At 47.8% G+C, this 20,696-nt stretch overlaps 1 long non-coding RNA gene across 1 annotated transcript; it reads left to right on the top strand.

Annotated features, from left to right (window-relative positions):
* The first annotated feature begins 367 nt into the window (after window positions 1-367).
* On the top strand, window positions 368-1,453 carry LOC146892768 (uncharacterized). The gene is made up of 2 exons (XR_015004003.2): window positions 368-496; window positions 1,101-1,453. It is a non-coding gene; the product is annotated as an uncharacterized LOC146892768 (long non-coding RNA).
* The last annotated feature ends 19,243 nt before the right edge of the window (window positions 1,454-20,696 follow it).

The following is a 20,696-nucleotide window of genomic DNA, read 5'->3' as shown; positions in this document are numbered from 1 at the left end:
CAGCAGAAATGGAAGAATGGACAGTGACACCCTAACTGAGCCAAGAATCATGCACTGGAGGGTCTGGAGTCCCACTGACCTCCGGAAGCAAGGACACCAGTTTACAAGCCCCACCCTGAGCGGTACAGTGGGCTCCTCGGGATCATCTCAGCTGATCTCAAACATTGAGACTTAGTTAACTAGCACCCGCCTTGTTACTCATTCATTTAATGCTTCCCAGTCCAAGTGAATAAGAACAAGGGTTACTCTGAAGAGTCCCCAGACTTCCGGTAGAATTTAAAGGTCAATTTTAATAGATGGAGACTTTTAATAAAAGTCTAATAATTAATAGACTTTTAATAGATTGAGGCCCAGAGAAGAAGTTGGCCGATCCTTGATCACCAAGAGTCAGAACTCAAGCCTGTAGCCTATGACTCAGCAGTACAACACACGCTGGGAAGGGCAATGGGTCGCTAGACTCCCCAGTCCAGGCCCTCCATGAGCCCTGGGAGAGGAGGTAGGTAGGATGCGGGGCCTTTGGGACTTTCCAAGTACCATTGCAGGAAGGTCTAAGCAGGGGACAAGCTCAGTTCCTTTGAAGGTGCTCTTCTTGACTTTTCACGCTCCTCTCTCTCTCTCTCTCTCTCTCTCTCTCTCTCTCTCACATACACACACACACACACACACACACACACACACACACACACACACATTTTTCCCCACTCACTTTCTTCTTTCTTCCTCTTCTCCATCCCAAGACCCACCCATGGCAGGTACCCAGCTCCTCCCTCCTCTCAGCCCCTCAGCCTGACCAGACCCCAGCTCCCCACACCCACTAATCAAATCTGCAACCTGATTCAATTACAGCCAGCAACAAATGCAGACGTGTAACCTTGTTAATATCACGTTTATTAGAGGGAGGGGAAGAGAAAATTAAGATAGACTTCGTGTTGCTGCTAATTAGAAAAATTGAGACTTTACATCTGCGTAGCACTGAGCAACATGTGGTGGTAACAGATGTGGCTCATTCCACAGCTGCATGGGGTGGGCGTGGGGGGAGGGATGTGTGGAAAACATTCCCAAGCCAGCCTCCTTCCTGAGCTGCAGCCCTCTCCACGCAGGTCTGATGCTTCCACCACCACCATCATTCCCTTCCAGATGTGAGAAGTCAGGACCCTGAAGGGAAGCCCCAACATTGCAAAGCTCGGTCCTGAAGTCAGACAGACTGAAGTCTAGATTCCAGGTCTACTCCACAGTAACTATGTGACAATGGCCAGCTTTGATCTCTCTGTGCTCTGGTTCTCTCATCTTTATTTGTTTGGTTGGTTTGGTTTGGGTATTGGTTTTTTTGAAACAGAGTTTCTCTGGGTAGCCTTGGTTGTCTTGGAACTTACTCTGTAAACCGGGCTCATGTGTAGAGTTCCTCCTGCCTCTGCCTCCCAAGCGCTGGTATTAAAGGCATGTGCCACCACCACCCAGTTTCCCTCACCTACAAAAAGATACTTTCAGCACCAGTCCCACAGGCCACTGGGAGGAAAAGTGGGATAAGACAGGTGCTATGAACAGGGTTTGCACATGCTCAGTTCAGACCATGGTCCTACCAGTGACACTGCAGTACAGAAGGTGACCTGCACTGTCACAGCTGTAGGCTGGTCCCATTTCTCACACCTCCCTGCCCGTAACCCTAACAAAAGCCAATAGAAGCCAGGACTCGGCCCACCCAGCCCAGATCTGAAACAGTCTCCAACCAGAGGTATCTGAGTTCGGAGCCTTGAGTCTTCTTGTGAGAGAAGCACAGAAGAATGAGAATAATATGGAAACCACTGCTTCAGGGACCGTGGAGGAGGATGTGAGTCAGGTGCTGGGGAGGAGATGCCAGATTAGAGTTAGGATTAGCATTAAAAGAGGAGGAGAGAGAAGAAGAAAAACATACACACACATACATGTATATGAGTAAGATCTATTAAGTTTGGATTGAAAATAAATAGTCTAACCTCAGGACATGCTGGAACTTGGAGAGGGTCCTGGGCTCCTTAGGTTTCATGGAAACCAGTCATGGGTAGGACAGGGAGAGGACTCTACAGCCCACCCTCCCCTGTATTGGTCCTAGAGGCTCAATTCCTCAGTCCAGAGCTCAAGAACCCCGCTGCTTACCTAGAGCCTTGGTCAGAACCAATCAGAATGGCCTCTGACAACACTCAGTGCAGTCAGGGTAAGCCCTTTGGCCCTGGGCCCCCTTATGGGTCCCACTAAGGGCAGTTGAAAGCACATGTCCCAGTGAAAGTTAGAAGTCACATTCCATTTACCCCCAAGGAGCTCAGGCAAGCAGAGAAAAACTCCCTTCTCTGCGTGTGGACGCTTCAACACCAATGGGATCCTAAGGACAGTGCAGGGGCTGGACCAACCTTCCACCCACAGGGATTTAAGGACCTTTGCCTCTGGTCAACTGTCAGGGTCATGAGATGTAGAACTAGAGGATGCAGAGCCATGAGTGACACTGATGGCAGCACCCAGCCAGGCCAAGAAGTCCCAGGTGAGTCCCATTCCACCAGATGGGTCTGTCAGGTGAGTCCAGCATGCCACAAGTCCCACAGGTGGAACCAGATCACAGGCCACCCAGCACAGGTCTTCCAAGCTCCTGAAAGAACAAGTAACGTTGTAGAGATTTTATTTAGCATGCCCTGTCCTCCTTCCCCAGATGAGGCTAGCCTAGCTCCATTCATCAGTGTTATGTCAAAACTCTGTCCTATGTACCTGGCCAATATCCACTCATTTATTCCCCTAGCTGTACTAGCGGCTGTCACTTATCCACCCCACCCATACCCAGATCTTTTCTCTGACCTTTCCTGTCACCTGCCAGGCAGGAAGCTACGGTTCTTTGACTCCCTGGCCCCAGCTGCTGCTGGGTTCTGAGAGCAGGAAGCACCTGCTGATGCTACCTCCAGACATGGTCCCAGCTGTGCTGGGATACTCCACGGCTACAGCTCCAAGTAAGGGACAAGGGACTCCACGACCCCAATTCTCAGGTGCCTCTCTGATGAGAAGCAGTTTCCCATCTTCCAGCCCTACCCTAACCCCTTCATGTTTGGAGCCCAGGTGTGCCTCGGTCCCTTTCTGTTTATTTTTGTCCTGCGCTGGCCATATGAACAGCCCCTCTGATGACCTCTGCACAGCAACCCTTTTGGGTGTGCTATTTATTTCCCACCAAGATTCTGGTTGATCTAAGAGTCTAAGAATGAGATGGGTGTCTCATCCCACTGTAAGAATGAGAAGACTGAGACACAAAGGGTAAATGATTCACCCAAAGGTACACCAGGAGATCCGTCCTGGTCACCTAAGACCCAGTGCCTTTCCTCAATGCTCCCTTGAGACCTGGCACACATCAGCCCTGCTCCTGTCTCGTCCTGGTCCCTCTCTCATCCAGCTGTCACTTTCAGACTCCAGATGTCAGATTCAAGCCTTATCTGACACTAAATAGGTGAGATGTCAATCACTACAGCAGTAAAGGCTTAGAGGACAGGACTCTACTGTCTCACAAGACAAGGACAACACAGATCTGGGCCACAAGGCTCAGATCAAGGATGGATGACCAGGATCAAGTCCAAGGCTGTTCAGTAGGAGTCGTGGAAAATCTATGGTCAGAGACACACGAGCCTTGCTCATTACCTTGAGCCAGTGGTTCTGCTTCCTGGAGGTATTTAGCAAGGTCAAGAGATGGGCTTTATGATTAGAACTAGAATGGGGTGCTACTGGACATATCCTGGTGAACAGAGGCCAGCAAAGCTGCCGAATATCCTACAGTGCTGAGGCTGTGAAACACTGCCTTCCTCCCTAAAGAACCGCAGAATCTCCGGACTCTTAGAGGACCTCAGGAGCCCTGCATTTTTCTGACAGTGCCATGGCTGGAGACCTGTAGAACTCTGTGGAAAGCTTATTCACTCAAGCGTATGGCCTCTGAAAGGAGGTGAGATTTTGGAAGCGGCTGCTGGTTGCTGGTATTTAGCCCGGTGTGCTCCTTGGAGATCAGACTACATCAGGCCCATTGATTAAAAGAAGCTACGTGTGAAAGTAAAAGCTCATAAAGTGGCTCGGAGTTGCCTGGATAGGACAAGATCATCCCTGGCTGGGTCTGTAGACCTGAGGTAGACCAGAAGGATGAGGACTTGACTGAGCAAATCTTCAACAGAGAAACTACCTGCAGAAGCAGCGGTAGAAGTCAAGAGAATAAACACCAGTATGGAACGCACCCCAAAAGTAGTCCCAGGAGGAAGTAATGACCATGTTTAGGGATTAATGGAGGGCTGGGGAAGGACTGGCCAGAAGCATACCAGTATCTACAGGGAAAACGCCTACTAGCGCTGGCACAGAGCCAAGCAGGGGAAGACTAAAGAAGAAAGACGCCAGCCTCTCTCCCCTACCACTCTCTGGTCATCCACTAATACCTCCTATTAACCAAAGGAAAGGACCAGGGTAGGAGTCAAAAAGATGGAGAAGCAGCCAGGTGATGGTGGCGCACACCTTTAATCCCAGCACTCGGGAGGCAGAGGCAAGTGGATCTCTGTAAATTCGAGGCCAGCCTGGTCTACAAGAGGTAGTTCCAGGACAGGCACCAAAGCTACAGAGAAACCCTGTATCAAAAAACCCAAAAGAGAGAGGGGCGGGAAGAGGGAGGGAGGAGCAAACTTCTCACCTGTCCTCTTTGACCAAGAGGTAGGTACTGGCTCTGGAAGAGGCCCATGAGACCTGTTTTCCTGTGACTGTTAATTCCAAGTAGAAAGAGTGAAGAATGGAAGGTCCATTCATCTCCTCGGTGATACACTGCAGTCACACCCGGGCACAGAAGGACTCTGTGAAGGGCCACCAGCCGAATTACCCTCATGCTGCCCACCACCCTCCATCTTCAGGACTTCTACTGGGCACCTCCCATTGATGGCTTTGTAATGGGTCACCTGGGCACCTTAAATCACTCTAATGAACCATGAGAAGCCCTGTGTGGGGTATTGGCACGAGACGACACCATCCCTGTGGCCAGAGGGGAGACCTTTTCATTTCTTTCCCCCAGGAACTACTCGATAAATGCTTTTAGCATCTTTTTTTTTTAAATAAAAAGGAGTGAAATATAAAAGCATATTAGCATTACTCCCGCTTTCAATTAATTCAAATGATGGTGTTAAAAGGTATTAATAAGCCAGCAGGAGCGGAGGTCACTGGTGAAGTGCATCAGACATGAGCTGCAGCCCATAGGGAAGTCTTAGACCATTGCTGAGGCCTCTCTTCCTTTCCTTTCTCACATCTTGCCTTTAAAGCCTCTGCTGTGAACCAACCACAACATCTGCTAAGATCTGAGAAAAAGAAAAGACTCTGTCTGTTCAAACCCAGGAAGAAAAGAGACCTGACTGACTTGAAGTTTTACAAGGAATGATTAGGATCTAGGACCTTTAGTTTTTATTTAAAAAAAAAAAACAAAAAAACTAGCCTTATGGACCCAGCATATCCTCATGGATATCCACACATAGTCTGGGCTGGAAATGCCTCTAGTGGTTTTGTTCCCCTCTTTCCTTCTCACGAGAAAGTGGCTTCACTGGTTCACTGGTGTCAACCACGGCAATTGCTTAGAGGATGAAAACATGCTGAGCCTGTCATCCCCTCCCTAACATACCCTCAGTGCATTTCCGGGCTGGAGGTAGCTTCTTTCCTAACTGTCCAGTGCGTGAGAGCGCTCCTACCTGCCCCCTTTGGCCCTGAGCTTTGTTTCTGGAACTTAGGCCTTGGAACAGGTGTTTCTTCTTTCTCGGTGCCCACTGGCCTCAGCATGAGGGTGTAGCTTTATGGCTCCTGAGTGTGCCAGAACTTGAAGGAGGGATGGGTCTTTCTTTCAGAGACCTGCTAGCCAGGACTGGAACTCACTCACCCTTTCCAGTTCTTGCTGGTAGCATAATTCCTGAGCCCTGACTCCCTGAAGACTCATTCAAGGACTTCCCCAGTGTGTTCCTGCCTCCCGCCTTCCCCACCCCTAGGTGCTACCTTCACATTGCCTTGGAATGAGCTCTACAAAGCACAGCCCTGAGCTCCACAAAGCACGGCCCTGACCATGCACGTCTCCCACGGAAAGTTCTTCCCTGGCTTCCTGTTGCTCCCAACACAAAGCTTCCCTTCCAGCCTGGCTCTCATCTTGCTTCACACTCGCCATGTTCTCCGACTTCTCTGAACACCCCAGTTCCCTGACAATGCCATGCACAAGATACCTCCAAACCCTCCGCCTACCCCTCCCTCTCACCAGATAACCTTATTCTTGAAGGTTAAACTCAGAGGTCACTGCCCACTCCCAGTCCCCACAGTGATCTATTAAATCGGAGGAAAGCTGCGACTTGGGATTCCAGACCCTTGTATCTGGGTCATCCGTGCCTCTTCACAAGTTTGTCTTCCCACAATACTTCAGCCAATGGAACAGACCAAGGCATAGTACAAAACACCCAAAACCAATAGTTCCCCCAGCCAATAGACCCCAGAACAGAAGGAGGCCTGCACTGACCTTTACTCTGCTGTCTTGCTGCTCAGTTTACAAAGCTCAGACTTCCACATCCCGGCAGGCAGGATTCCAATGTGAAAGAATACCAAATGATCCTAATAGCCCAATGGGAAGTTCCAGGGACTTCTGAATGGAAGTTAGGGCGTTTCACTGCTGTCTTTTGGCTATCCCCCTAAGAAGGATAGAGTGGCCCCACTGTTCCCCACCCCATTCTCTTCCCATCCCTTCATTCCTTAGTCTGGACAGATCTCAAAGCAGGAAGAGGTGCTGAGCATAAGCCAAGGCCAGGAAACTAGGATGAAATTAGATGGTGGAGCAGTGTGGTCCTACAGGGCAACCCAGCCCACAGTGGGAAGAGCTCGTCCTGGTCCCTAACGACTCTCCCACATCCTTGATTGATAGAACAAATGCATCAGGCCCCCCTTTCTTCTCCCATGGAGGCTTTTTGTTGTTGTTGTTGTTAGGTTTTGCTAAAGCAACCTGCAAATTAATTTAATATCCTCCTTTGGTTGGGAGCTATGAAGCTGGGCTTGAGGCTGATGATGCATGAACCATTGGTGGCAAGTATTTAATCTCTGGACAATGGATAGAGATGTTAGTGCACGCCACACTAAATTCTATTTACGCTGCCTATTAAGGGCAGTCAAGCTGAAGGGAATCGGTGCACATTACAGGCCCTAATGGGAGAGGAAGCTCCACAACAGTACATTAAAGGCGGAAAATGAATTAGGAGGGGCCAGCCCAGGAGAAAGCAGGCAGTCTAAGAGCCTGTCTGCAGATAACTCTTCCTGACAGCCACCACAGACACCCCTGCTAGCCAGATACACCAAAGAGGGGAGCATGGATGATCACCCCAAAGGCCTTAGCTGAGAGGACCGCTCTGCCCCCAGCACAGGAACATGGGGATCTACTATCTTGCGGGTAAAGAAAAAAAAAAAAACAGTGGGAATTAACTTAGTCAACCAACCCAGCCTCCCTGCCTACTCCAGGTGGACTCATCTGAAGATCTGGGGCATTCTTTATCCCTCCGGGCTCACCAATATTTCCAGTGCTCTCCCTTTTCTACCAGAAGGGTTTATGACAAAGACAAAATAGTCTCACCCAGAGCATATTATGATGAAGTATTGGGGAAAATGGTAGAACCTTGGGTACAAACAGAAGATCCTACAAGCTGAGAGAAGGGAGACAGAGGGATGAGGGAGAGAATGAATATTCAGTAAAGGATCGGAAACCAGATGTGGTGTGTATTTGTATTACTCTCTATTGCTGCAGAGTAATCAACTCAAATAGCAGCTTAAAGCAGAAAGAAACATGAATATCTCACACAATGTTTGTGGATCAGGCATTAGGAAGTGGTCTGCTTGACAGCTTTGGCCCAGGATTTCTCAATCAGAGCATCACCCAGCCGGTCATCTGAGGCACAGCTGTGTTGACATAGGTTTCTGTCCTGCCTGGTTCCCACAGTCATTAAGTCCCAAGGAAATCACACAGAGGTCTACATTAATTATAAACTGATTGGCTTAGTATCTCAGGCTTCTTATTAACTCTTATAACTTATATTAACCCATAATATTTGTCTGTGTTAGCCACATGGCTTGGTACCTTTTTCAGCGAGGCTGTCATATCTTGCTTGCCCTGTACCTGGCTTCCTCTCTGTCTGGGAGACAACTGCAGACCAAAACTTCCCTCTTCCCAGAATTCTCATTGCCCCACCTCTACTTCCTGCCTGGTCACCCCGCCTATACTTCCTGCCTGGCTACTGGCCAATCAGTGTTTATTTAAAATACAAGTGACACGTTACAGACCATTGTCCCACAGCATAGCTAGATCCAAAGGGCCCACTTCTAAGATTTTTTCCGTCACAAAGCTGGAAAGTTGATGCTAACTGTTGGTGAGATGCCTCAGGTTCTCACCATGAAATCTCCTCTAAAAAGGCTGCTTGCATGTCCTTGTGATATGTCAGCAGGCTCCCCTCAGAACTGGCGATCAAGACAGAGCCACCTGTCCTTCACAGTCATTGTTTCCGGAATATTGCATTGACAACAGAAGCCGTACCTATTAAAGGTGGCAGGGGACCCTGCAGGTCAGAATTCCAAGAGACAAGAATTAACAGAAACAAGAAAGCTGACTTCCAAGGTGTAGATTTAAATTTGTAAATAAAATCAAATTCTGAATAATGAATCAACTATGAGAATAAAATCCTTAAGGACATTTTCAGACATGAGAATTTTTTTATTCTCTACCTCTTAGGTGTCCCTTCTTAAGTCACAGTTAGGGATAGTCCTCCACTGGGAGGAATATGCTTCCCCAGAAAGAGGAAGGTGAGATTCTGAAAATGAGAATTCAACTCAGGGCTAAATGACAGAACCCCAAGATCATAGAAGAACTGAGGAAGACAACTGTGTGTGCATCTTGGGTCAGAATGTAACAAGCCACAGCCTGGGAGGGCCATTCTTCAAGACAAGAAAGACAGGATAACCAATGTGTTTGAGTGCCTTCATCAGTGTCTTGCACACATAGCAAGAAGTGGAGCTGGACCAATGATAAAATGAGCTATGCTTTTAAAACCCAAGCCACAGGGGCTGGAGGGATGGCTTAATGAGAAAGTATGACTACATTGTGTGAGGACCAGAGTTTGGATTCCTAGCACCCTCCTAAAAGCCAGGCAGGTGTGATGGCTCACCTGTAATCTTGGCAGAGACAGAGGCTCGCTGGGATGAACTGGGATAGTCCAATCAGCAAACTCTGGGTTCAAATGAGAGACCCTGTCTGAATAAATAAAGTGGAGACGATCAAGAAAACATTCACTCTCTGGCCTGCACCCTGACACACATACAAATAAGTATACATGTGTGCACTCCATACACACATACACCACTTCAAAAAACAAGAAGAACCCAAAATACAAATATTAACTTCAAGGAAATTGCATGTTACACAGGAAAAGTGATAATGACTTTTCACCTAACTCAATGTGAAGAATGTTTCCAGAGCCATCATAACATGATTGTTAAGCCTTGATCTCAGCAAAATTATGATGTAACTACCATGGACGATAAGGATGTGTGAGAAGGCTCAAAGTGCAGGGGTATGCGAGACAGATAAGATAAGAAAGTCAAGGCTCCACCAGATATGATGGCTCATGCCTGCAATCTAAGGCCAGCATTTGAGAGGCTAAGGCAGGAAGGTAATCCATTGAGTTCAAGGCTAGCCTGAGCTACATAGTCATTTCCAGACCAACCTGGGCTACAGAATATTACCCTGCCCCCCCAAAGGACATACTCACTAAATAAATAAATAGACAAACAAACAAACAAACAAATAAACAAATAAATAAATAAAATAGAGTCCGGTGAGATGGCTCAAAGGTAAGAAGCCCTGTATTTGCAATCATGAGGGCCAGAGTTTACATCCTAGCACCATATTCAAGCTAGATGTCCTTCCAAGTACTTGTCATCTCAGTTTGGGGATAGGAAAAAGACAAGAGGATCCATGGGGTTTGCTGACTTACAGCTTAGCTGAGACAGAAGCTCCATGTTCAGGAGAGAACCTGCCTCAAAGAAACAGGCAGAGAGAGACAGAGGATGAAACCTGATGCCCTCTTCGGGCTTCCTCATGCATAAACAGGAACTTTCAAGTGTATACACACACACACACACACACAAACACACACACCACTACCACCACTATCACCAGCACCACCACCAGCAGCAGCAACAGCAGTAGCAAAAATAACAAATAAAAATTAAGAAAAAGAGAAAGAGTGAAAGGGGGAAGAAGGAGAGGAGAAAAGGGAAAGAAGGCTTGTCTTCCATGACTTAGTATGCAAATCTCAAAATCAGCAAGGATGAGGCAAACATGTGTTACTAGAATATAGGTAAACACCAAAGTCTGCTAAGGCGGTTCCCTACAGGGAAGGACAATGAGGAAAGACTTGTCAAAAGAGGCTGGGATAAATCATATCGTGCTTCTGCCCCTTTAATCAAGGCTAAAAAAGCAATAAAAAATTTTAAACTGAAGAGAAAACTGAAATCCCCTTTAGAATGATAATAAATCATATCAGAGCAGATTCTTATACAAAAATAAAGCTTATTCATGGTCACCTCTTCTTCACAGGCCCTCCACCTGGACAGCTCATTATTCCTCTTACATCAGAGAGTCTTGGGGAGATTCTTAGCATGTCTTGGTTATTAATTAGCCTGGGGAGCACCAGTCCTGCACCCTTAGTTTCTGATATTTTATATATTCGTATATGGAGAGGGGCATAGGGTACAGGGAGAATGCAAATGTCTATGTGAAGAAGATTCGTATGATATTTATATATGAATGTGCCTGGCATGCAACATGTCTTCCACAAAGAGTTGCCTTTGTTTTTCCTCGTGGTCATTGTAAAACGAAGGTGAAGAAGCCAAAGAAGACATCAGCAGCCAAAGAATCAGGAGGGGGGATTACACAACACCTGTGAGGCGATGATGGGGCATCAGAAGAGGCAGGGTTAGAGGTGATAGTAAAAGCAAGCTAAGGTTGTTTTGTTTTAAGCAGCATTATTTCATTGAATCCCACCAAACCCCTAGAAAACAGGTGTCATCATTGGAACCATTTGACAGACAAGTGAGGAAACGGCATACAGAGATGGAATGGGCCATTTATAAGGACGCGAAAGGCATGGCAGAACCAAGAGGCAACCCCAAGCAAGCGAAGTTCAGAATGGAGGATCCAATCTCTTCAGCCGGATTTGCACATCGCCTAATTGAATTTTACTGCTGGTATTGACAGCTCTGGAAGACACAGCGCTGTTGCCACCAAGGTCCCCATTAAAGGACCCGTTAGTATAACCTGTTGAGATAGGTTAGGTGACTGATAGAAGCAGTGAACCCTCCACTTACTGTGTACCTCAGCAACAGCCCCGTAGGGAATAAATCATGCCTTCATAGATGCAGACGTGCAGAAAGTGTTCCTAGTGAAGGGGCACTTTGCTCAAAGCCCTAATGGCACTTGAGAGTAGAAGCGGTGGGGGGCATTAGATCAGTAGGGTCTTAGACACCTTGGACGGGATCCCTGCCTTTATCTGGGGAAGGGGAATCCCCAGGAGAACTTTGAGCAGGGAAGTGACATGATTGGATGTACTTGGGAAAGATCAGGCTAGATGTTGAGTGAAGAGAGAATTATAGGGCCAATAAGGGCAGTAGGGAGACCAGCGAGATGATTACTGGGGTCTTCCAGGAAAGAGAGTGGTGGGTTGGAGGGTCACTGGAGAAGGTGAAAGGTAACAGCAAAGCCAAAGGAAAGAGTGTGTAAGACACACTGAATCTTCCAAATGGCAGAGCTGTTAAGAGTGGAGTGGGGGTGGGGCATAATAGAGGACAGTAGACATCTATGATGGAAGCTTCTGACCTGAGACTCTTGGAGAATGGGATAAGCTCCCAGAAGCCCTCTTCAAGTTACAAGCATATTCTTCTCATCCAGCTGGGGTAGTTCCAGGGCCAGGACGTGACGGAGAGACAGCAGAAGCAAAGGGAGAGGGCAGGAAGGGACACGCCTATGGTCAAGTCCTCCCTTTGGAGCTGCTTTGCTCCCTCTCGGCCTCCCCGTGTCCATCTGTGCCCTATTTCTTCAAGGACAGCCCCTGTTGTGCTTGGCCAGCAGTGGCTACAGTTCTCACCCACTGGCTACGGCTCCACTAGTGGAAATTAAGCTGCCGTGTTTACAGGGCTTAATTAACGGAATCGCTCACCATCCCAAGAACTGATGAAGTTTCTAGATGTGACACCATTTGAAATGAATTAACCCGGTGCCCAGTGAGGTCACCCTTGTTCTAATTTGAGGTCCCTGCTTGCCCTAGACCCCTGACCCACCTCTGAGGCCCCCTTTTTTCTTTAACCTCCAGTGCCCAAAGCCCTTACAATTAGTAGCTAATTAACAAACAAAACAAACCTATCAGGTTGGAACACCAGGAAGACATTCTCAGCCTATAAGGTAAGTAATTATTCAGTGTGGGCAGATCTGAAGAAAACCACTTATGAGATGAATCAATGGCTCTCCCCTATCTCAAGGGTCTGTTCAGCTGGAAGAAGGCTCCTTAACATTACAATCCCCATTTAAAGGTTGAAGGAAAAATCAAGCCTGGTTCATTCCTTCTATAGCAAATCATAAGGGAGGACCCACCAAAGTCTTCATTCCAGGCTTGCTGTGTTTCATTGGGAATACAGGGATAGTGTAAACCCTCAAAAAAATGTGCAATGGGGAAATGGCACAGTGAGTAAGAATGCTGGCTCTACAAATGTTTTGATTCCCAACCCCCAGATAAAAAGCCCAGCATGGCCATGTGAGCCTGTAACCTCAGAACTCTGAAGAAAGAAGCTCCAGGTTCCATGAAATAGCTGCTCCTTCCTCTGCCCTCCAGGCACATCTAGCCATGTGCACCTGTGTGTGTGCACATGTTCACCATATATACATGGTGTGCACACACACACACACACACACACACACACACACACACACCACTCATTGTATCCATACTGCGAAATGAGGGTAAAGAATGGAGCGAGGCAAGAATGATTTCCACTCTTCTACTCCTTTGTATTCCAATATTTTACAGACAACAATAAGCAAGAAAGCATGAGATTACAGGTAACAATGAGAGATATGAATAAATCTCTTGGGTGAGTGTTGCAAGGCCAGCTGGGCTAAGAGCTAAACCATGAAGAGGGAAAGAGAAGGTTTTCTGAAGATAACACTGAAGCCATCTGCACTCAGAGCAGGTCACAACTGCAGACTGCACTTCCCTCTTCCCAGCATTCTCATTGCCCCGTCTCTACTTCCTGCCTGACTATTGGTCAATCCGCATTTTATTAAAAATAATACAAGTGACAGGATAAAAGACCATTGTCCTACAACAATAATCCCTTAGGCACCTCAGCCTGGTGGGTGGGTAGTGTTTTCCTAATTTGACACATGAGGAAACTGAGGCAAAGAGAAGTTAGGTAGCCCCATCAGTCAGTACAGATGGTCAGAGTACATCTTATTCCTACACTTGCCACAATTATGGCACCAACAATTTCCCTGAGCTCTCAAAGGCCACCCAAGGTTGGCTTTAGCCTTCTTCATACCCACCTGCACAGATTTGTCAGAGATGAGGGTCCCAGGTGCCAAGAATTCAACCCTGAATGCTACAAAGCTGCTGTAAATGTAAATCAAGTGGTGTATGTAAAGTGACCCTATGAGATGCCCTCTGTGAAGCTTGGCATGTAATAGGAACTCAGTGGGATGTCTAAGAGAAAGGGGGCTGCCCTGTGCTAAGGTTTATCTCCCCTGAAAGGAGATAAATGACAATATGGGAGGATGGAGCCATTCCCCCACCACTGAGGGTCTGAGGAACACTGTCGCTCTGGGAATTCGACTCTGCCTTTTACTAAATTTTAGTTTTGTTTTATTTTATAAGGTGGTCTCACTATATAGCCCAGGTTGGTCTTGAACTGAAAACCCTCCTGCCTCAGCCTCTGAATTCTAGAATTGAAGCCATATACCACAATACCCTATTTAATAAATGTTCTACTGCCATTTAACCTGTTTTTAAACAAGCTTTCATGTCTGCGTGGCTCATTGGAAACTGATGCTTCTTAAAACCATTAAGCAGGACTCTTGATCTCAGGACTCCATGTGACAAGCATCTCGCTTCTCCAAATGACTGTCCCCTGGGCTAGCCTGGGTGTTTACAGCAGGACCCTAAACAGAGGCCAAGTGACGTTGTCTCTCATCTAAGAGGCATGACTGTCCTATAACCATTGAAAGGCCGAGGAATAGTCCTCAAGAAGCAGAGAGAGTTAATTGCTCCCCCACTCGGTTCAAAATATCCTGGCTGAGAGCCCAAAGGCTTGGTAAGACTCAGGCCACCAAACTGGTCCTCTGTGACCAAGAGGAGGGGAAACCAGGCTTCCAGGGTTCACACCTAAGATCGAGGAAGTACAACAGGAGATTAGTGCCGAGTACTAGTACCTGTGTCCTGGGCATGTAGAAAACCCAAGAATCCTGCCTGGCAACCTGGCAAGATGAAGGATCTACTTCTTCCCACCTAAAACTCTTGATCCTGTGGTGAAATTCCAGTTACGTCTTTTGCTTTTTCTCCCTTCCTGATGCCTTAACTTCTTTGACCTCCATCCCCAGGCTCCAAACCACTTTGCCATCTTACCCCTACCTCAATATCTCCATAAAAGTTCCTTCTTGGGTCAAACCAGCAGTGCCTGTGCCAGCATCAAGTACAAGAAGCCACCAGCCCAACTCCCCTACCTCGAGGACACTCGGGGACCATCCCTGTATGCAAAACAGCAGGCGCCTGAATTCATAATTGGACGTTCCAAAATGTAATTATGAAAGATGAAATGCTCCTCTCAATGAGAAGGCTGTAAATAGAATAATTAATTTTGTGTTTGCTTGAACAATTCTGTATTATGGACCTTACAGTGGAACTGAAATTAATTAAGTGCACCAGGATTTATGGAGGAGGTGAAGAGAGAGGGAGAAAAAGAATTAATCCGGAATAAAAAGATAGATGAGTTTGGGGGTGTAATGATGTGTTAGCCTGGGGTATTCTTTAACAAATTTACCAGGCACGTTCTGGGCATAAAAGGCATGCGTTGACAGAATTATCCCAACTAATACAGCGGCTGTTCAAAAAGTAAGTGAGAAGGAGGATGAATTGGACCTCTGAGGCCCCTGAAGGAGAGACGGATAGGGGCTATTTTTGAGCTAGCCAACAGGAGGCACTACCAGGAGGGAAAAGGGGCCAGGCAGGGAAGCATCTACTTCTACAGCAAAGCAGGGGACAGAGTGGAGGGCTGGTGAGTGTGGACTAGAAGGGTCAGAATGAAGGACTAACAAGTTCTTTGTTATTCCTTGGGCCAATTGGGTTCATTCTCAGCCCCAGCGATCTTCCCAGTCCCACACTCCCATTCCAATCTGTTTCCTATTCTAAACTAAGACCAGAAGTGATGCTGCCTCATTTCCAGGACCAGATCATAAAGGGCCCTGTGACTTTCCAAGGACACCATTGGACTCTAATCACTAAGCGGGTTGAAAACCCAGACTGGCTCCCACAGAAACCACACAAGAGGAACTGGGGCTACCCACAGTCAGCCATGGCCACTGGAACTGAGTCTGACCCTTCGGATTTCAGCTGTAACCTTTAACTTTCCCAAGATGCATCAGTGTAGAAGCCACCCATCAGTCCTCTAGCCCATCTGAGTCCTTAACAATCCAAAACTGCAAGAGGTCATAGATGAGCAGGGTCTGAGCCACTGCATCTGAGGCAGCAGGACGGGCCTCGCATCTGCTCTTTATATCAGGATCTCACATCAGACTTTTCAGGAGGAAGGTTTGTGGCAGAAAGGTGAAAACATACTATTCTGGCAGAAAACAATAAGAATAACAACAACAACAACAACAACACAGATTTGGGGTTCACACAGACCTGGGCTGAGCCCCAGCTCTGAGCTTCCTGGCTGTGTGCCCTTGCATGGGTCCTTCCGAAGCTCATAGCTTAGAGAATTTATACAGAACTGTGAAAGCACCTGGTCCAGGAAACCAGCAAAGCATCACAGCCAAGAATGACTGACGCTCCAGAGTGAGGCGGACCTGTGCTCCCTGGCTCCACGACCACACATGGCTCTTGACCTCAAGTCTTGCCCTCTGCACTGTGGGGACAGAGTCTGTAGAGAGTTCATGTGACAATGTGTACACAGTAAGTAACTGGCTAGCAAGACACCTGTAGTTTACTGAAACGCACCAGCCAGCAGCACGGCGAGGTGTCTGCTCTAACTGTGTACTATGCTGTCAGAGCACAACCTCATGAATGGGTGGCTCCTGCAGATACTCAAGCCAGCAGAACTATGGGAGATGCTGGGCTGGGTTCACATCTGGACATCAGCAAACCCCCAGACCAAGTTCCTCCCACCCCAGTACCCTGGCCGGGTGAACATCCCCAGCACAGACGCCACTCCCCAGGGTGGTATTAAACAGGCATTTAGATACCTGGCATGGAGGATGTGATGGATGGCTTTATTAACCCACTGAGGCGAAGCTGCTGACAGTGAAGGACTCCCCTGTCAGGGAAGCCTCCCTTGCCCGTGGGGCCCTCACCAGCCAGCCTGACAGTCTGAGTCCCTGACAGATGGGCAGCTCCTGCAGATCGGGAGGGCAGAGTGGGGACAGGCCAGCATCCCTCTGAATGCCAAGCCTTCTTCCAGGCCCCAAGTTCATAGGGCTGCTTACCACCTACATCATCTGACCCTAACAGCCAACAGCACCATTGTCTGCCATGCCTGCCCTGGATGTTCACCTTCACTATGTTTAGACGGTGTTCCCTAGACAATGCAGCTGTCCTGCTAGTGTTCCCTGGTGGCATCTGCTGCCCTGACTTTGGCCGGACTTCATCTTAGCAGCCTCACTGAACAACCTTGGAAAATGGGAAATACTGTTTCAAGTACCCGTTTGGTGTGAGAAGACGCTCAGACTCAGAGAGCTGACATGACTAGTCCAAGACCACACAGCTGGATTTGAGACAACCTATCCCTGGTGTTGTGCAGAAAGATCTCTCCACTTGTTTCCATGGCTCTCCTTCCTCCTCCTCCCATGCCGTCCTCTGATCACTCTCACCCCCACAATGGCTGAACTGCAAGAGCAAACTCATCCACTTCCTGGGTCTTCATCTTCCTAAGGTTGAGACCAGAAATGAGACCTCGAGAGTGAAGAGAGTTCAGCCTGCCGCCATCACTCCAGACACCCCTCCCAAGAGTGCCTTCCACCTCTACCAAGCATCTCACTGTGCTCCCCTTCCACTGCTCCTGCTGGGGTCTCCCCCACACTTCTCTAGACCTTCCGGTTCCTTGAGCCAACCACACACAACTGTGATCTACCATGAAGGCCAAACTCCAATCTGCCTGGCCCTCAGAATCCAGTCCTAACCCTTCATGAGAGGATCCAGCTTCCTCTACAAAAACCTTCCTGTCTCTTTCAGCCCCACCATGGCACACACACGTACACACACACACACACACACACACACACACACACACACGCACATGCACACACACACATGCACATGCATGCACACACACAAAGCCTTCCGTCCCTTCAGCTCTCCCCCTCTATTCATTATCTCACATCTCTGCTCCTCTTTCTGACCCTGAGTGCTCTGTGGGACCCCATATTTGGTTCTTGGCCCACCCCCTTATGTGTGACTTATTCATGTTACCTGCTGCTTCTCCACTTTTTCATGAACCCTTTTGGGACTCTCTCTCACACACACCCACTTGGGCTTTTGTCATGCATGCTCTGTAAACATAAGCCCTTCTGTTTCCTCTGCTTCAGCAGGTCTTGCTCTGGAGCGAGCTTGGGTTGGCCTCTGCTCTCCCTCTAACTCGTCTAAACCTAAACCTGCCTCTTCTGCAGCCCTCAAGTGAGTATCTTGATTCTGTCCTGTTCAGTCACTCCTGGGAGCTCAGCCAGTACATGTTCTCAGTCTGGAATATTCTCTCTCTATCTTCACTGACTAACTCTTTACAACTTGAAATTGTGACTGAAATGTCACAATCTCAGAGAGGCTTCCCCAAACCACTCATTTGAACTCAAGCATACTGGTCCTCCTAGGTGATCAGTGTGGTAACACTGCTTCTCCTTGTCCCGGCCCCATCTGTATCCTTAACCTGATTGACAGACAGTCCCTCTATACAGGAGGTGGAGTCCAGCTTCCCACTACTGAGATCTAGCTTGGTCCCAACACTTGCCTTAGCCAACACAATAAGCCAACAAGTAGAGATGGGCTTTTTATAATGAGTACCAAGGAATCCCTGACCAAGTGTCCCACAGCCAGCTCTGAGAGCATGAGAAAGGGAGGCCTCTTCTGCCATATGACCCTGGTTTGAAGTTGACCTCCCCTCCCACCACCCACTAGAGCTGGAGAAACAGAGCGGCTACCAGGACTGCTACAGCAGCTAACTCCTTCTAGCCCTGCATAGCTCAGCTGGAATGCCCCATCATCAGAGAGGGCTCCTGCAGGCACTCAGAAGCACTGCGTACTTTCCCTTGACTCTTGCTTCTCTACTTTCACCTGCAGAAAAAGACATGAACAGGAAGATGTCTCAGGAAAAGCCATCTTGGGCAGCCATCCTACCCCCAAACCACCAGATATATGAGGGATCTAGACAAGGCAAGAAAAGCCTAGATTTAGAATTCTGTTAGAGATAGAGAACTCAACCCAAAAGGTTGACTTAATTAAACAGTGTTTGAGGTATGCCCTTTTGGAATGATTTGTTATACAACATTCTCTGATTATCAAGAACTGATACATAATCTGTTGGGGGATATTTGATCACACTGTGAACCCCGAGTTTGCATTTGTGTTAATTAAATAAGATTAACCATGGATCGGGAGCTTGAGTTGGCAACTAGTTGGCAGAGATTAACTACACATCAGAGGGCATCTGGAGGAGCTAGAGAGACGCACTGGAAGGAGTAGGGAGGGGTTTGGGGAGGCGAGGCCTTTTCTGGTTTGGCAGAGCAGAAGGACAGGCTTTTGGGGAAATGCCAACAAGGAGAGAAGGTTAGCAAGGTGCTACTCAACCTGTCTGAACTAGCAGGTTTTCACCCCAACCTTTGAATCTTGAATTTTATTTACAAATAGAATGATAGAGATTTAGTTAAAGCTACCTCTAGCAGCAGCGACAGAGCCAATGACTGCAGGGACAGAATTCCCTCCAGGCTGCAGCCTGAGCAGCCAGGTGCTAGCCAGAGAAGCAGACTGGTAACTGTGGAGTCGCAATTACTGGATGAAATAGCAGTAGAGTTAGGCACAGCCACTGTGCCTAAGATAAAACAATGCATATTCAAAATTTTCCTTCATTGTAGGTTACCATGGTGATTATAGATTTTGTGTGTGTGTGTGTGTGTGTGTGTGTGTGTGTGTGTGTGTGTGCGTGTGTGTATGTGCATTAGTCTTGTGGGTGGTTCCCTCCATTAGACTATAAGCTTTATGTTGGCAGATACCATGTCTGTCTTTTGCATGATTAAATTCATTGTCCTGACATGTTGATTAATATGTAGAAGATGAAAAACAAGCAAACAAATAAAACCCAGCTGAGCAAATTAATTAATGGCGTGACTAAATGGTTGAGTAAATGAATATACCCATTTGCCCTTCCTACAGCCTTTGGCTTTCCACTCGCCACAACAGCCGGGCTCAGAGCTCTTTCCCCAACCAAATCATAGCAGAGAGATTAAGTCCAGTGCAGCTGTGAAAGCCCTGAGCTTCACAATCATGGAGCCTGGGACAAGTAGGACTTCTGTGGTTGCCAAAGCTATGCACACCTGTAAGAGGCTCTGCTGCAACACCTGACCTGGTCCCAGCAGCCACTCTGTTTCTCCAGCTCTGGTGCAAGACAGGAGGAGCAGCCCACCATAAAACCAGGACCAAATAGCACAGCACACTCCCTTTCTTATGCTTTCAGAACTAGCTCTAGATATGTGGTCAGGAATTCCTCAGCCATGGGCCACTTTTTAAACCCTTTCCTGCCTGGCTTCCAAGACCCAACCTCTTCCTTCCTCCCATTCCCAGAGAGGAGCTGATCTTTGCATTTCAGCTCAAACGAGGCAGGGGAAGTGTGTTTTCCCGTGTCCACAGATCTTACATCACTCTCTCAGTTGTCTCCTCTCATGTGACCTCCCTCGGCCACACCTACTCCTTTGGCTACAGTTTTAAGATCTTTGAATGAGCCTGTAGTGATATTTTGCTTGTAACCTAACAAATAAAGCTTGCCTCAAGATCAGAGAAGCAGTGCAAGCAGCCACGAGACCTTTGACCTCTACTAACGCTCAGACCAAAAGGAGTGATCCTGTCTCTACGAATCCTCAGACTGCATCTGAGCTTCTATCTCCTCCCACCTTGTATTTCATTTCTCTCTCTGCCCAGCCCTCTCACTTCCTGTCTCCACCTCCCTGGTGCTGGGATTAAAGGTGTGAGCCACTGTTGCCTGACTCTGTCTCTCTTTGAGACTGGAACAATCTAGTGTAGCATAGCGTGGCCTTGAACTCACAGAGATCCATCCACCTTTGTCTCCCAAGAGCTGGGATTAAAGGTGTGTGCCACCCCTGCCTGGCCTCTCTGGGTAACTAGTGGCTTAGCTCTGCACTCTGATTT

The sequence above is a fragment of the Myodes glareolus genome, chromosome 10 (genome assembly GCF_982192425.1).
Source record: "Myodes glareolus chromosome 10, mMyoGla1.1, whole genome shotgun sequence".
Taxonomy (NCBI): domain Eukaryota; kingdom Metazoa; phylum Chordata; class Mammalia; order Rodentia; family Cricetidae; genus Myodes; species Myodes glareolus.
This window is presented reverse-complemented; position numbering and strand designations above follow the sequence as displayed.